At 49.9% G+C, this 1,532-nt stretch overlaps 1 long non-coding RNA gene across 1 annotated transcript; it reads right to left on the bottom strand.

The window, feature by feature from the left end:
• Positions 1-549: 549 nt before the first annotated feature.
• On the bottom strand, positions 550-1,121 carry LOC107705124 (uncharacterized). The gene is made up of 3 exons (XR_001636041.1): positions 1,094-1,121; positions 950-961; positions 550-745 (listed from the first exon to the last, which is right to left on the bottom strand). It is a non-coding gene; the product is annotated as an uncharacterized LOC107705124 (long non-coding RNA).
• Between the last annotated feature and the right edge of the window lie 411 nt (positions 1,122-1,532).

Below are 1,532 nucleotides of genomic sequence, written 5' to 3'. Positions count from 1 at the left end.
TAAATTTTTATATTATATATATATATATAAAAAGATTTTAGGGTCATTCTTAGCATTTGAGTCCCCATGACATAATGTGGTATATTTTGCGTAAAAATCGGCTATTACTTTTCTAAATGTCCAGGTCTCAGTGAGAGGAACTTACACAAAGCACTGATGCCAGAAAGCAGTTATGTGAGAAAACAGCCAAAAGATTCCAAAAACACCAATTTTCTTTTTATTTGAGGGGGGTGGGGGACAGAAATCTTTCTAAACTGTTTGAGCAAACAGGGAAAACAAGCCATATGAATAAAGCAATGAATTGAAAGGATCTCCAGTAGGTGTTAAGCAAAATTCCCATGACCGTTTCAATGATCACATCCCTGACCACATCCCTGACCGCTTCCCTGACCAGTCCCTTGACCACTTCCCTGGCCAGTCCCTTGACCGCTTCCCTGACCTTGACCGCTTCTCTGGCCGCTTCCCTGACCTTGACCGCTTCCCTGGCCACTTCCCTGACCTTGACCGCTTCCCTGGCCGCTTCCCTGAACTTGACCGCTCCCCTGGCCGCCTCCCTGGCCTTGACCGCTTCCCTGGCCAGTCCCTTGAACTCTTCCCTGGCCGCTTCCCTGGCCTTGACCGCTTCCCTGGCCTTGACCGCTACCCTGACCTTGACCGCTACCCTGGCCGCTACCCTGACCGTGGCCGCTTGCCTGACCGCTTCCCTGGCCTTGACCGCTGCCCTGGCCTTGACCGCTGCCCTGGCCTCGACCCTGGCCATGACCACTCCCCTGGCCGCTTCCCTGGCCTTGACCGCTTCCCTGGCCAGTCCCCTGTCCGCTTTGCTGGCCTTGACCGCTTCCCTGGCCATGACCGCTTCCCTGGCCGCTTCCCCGACCAGTCCCCTGACCGCTTCCCCGACCAGTCCCCTGACCGCTTCCCTGACCTCTTCTCCGACCAGTCCCCTGACCGCTTCCCTGACCTCTTCTCCGACCGCTTCCCCGACCACTTCCCTGATCATGGCCGCTTCCCTGACCAGTCCCTTGACCGCTCCCCTGGCCACTTCCCTGGCCATGACTGCTCCACTGGCCAAAACCACTCCCCTGGCCAAAACCTTGACCGCTTCCCCGACCACGTGATTCACTGCATGCATGACCACTGGTGGTTGGGCAACATTTCTGTGTGGCAGGACACTGGTCATCATGGAAACAGCTTTCAGCAAACAGTGGGATGTTCTTCGGTTTGGGACATTGACCCAGCTTCACTGCGTGGACACAGATAGTCAGCTTTAGTTTGTGCATATAGACAGTATGCCACTTCAATAAACAGCACGAAACACTCAAAGCATAAATAGAAAGTTTTCCCTACAGAGTGAAATATATAAGTATTTTTCCTCTTCATTTTGTAAAGACATTGTGTTTAAAACTATCCTAAGGGATGAATTCAAACCTACTTCAGACAAGAACAGGCAAAATTTATCATCATTATTATTATTATTATTATTATTAATAATAATAATAATAATAATAATAATAATAATGATGATAAATTTT

The sequence above is a fragment of the Sinocyclocheilus rhinocerous genome, unplaced genomic scaffold (genome assembly GCF_001515625.1).
Source record: "Sinocyclocheilus rhinocerous isolate Xijiao unplaced genomic scaffold, SAMN03320098_v1.1 scaffold173, whole genome shotgun sequence".
Classification (NCBI taxonomy): domain Eukaryota; kingdom Metazoa; phylum Chordata; class Actinopteri; order Cypriniformes; family Cyprinidae; genus Sinocyclocheilus; species Sinocyclocheilus rhinocerous.
Note: the sequence above shows the minus strand (reverse complement) of the source record. Positions and strands in the feature narration are given on the sequence as shown.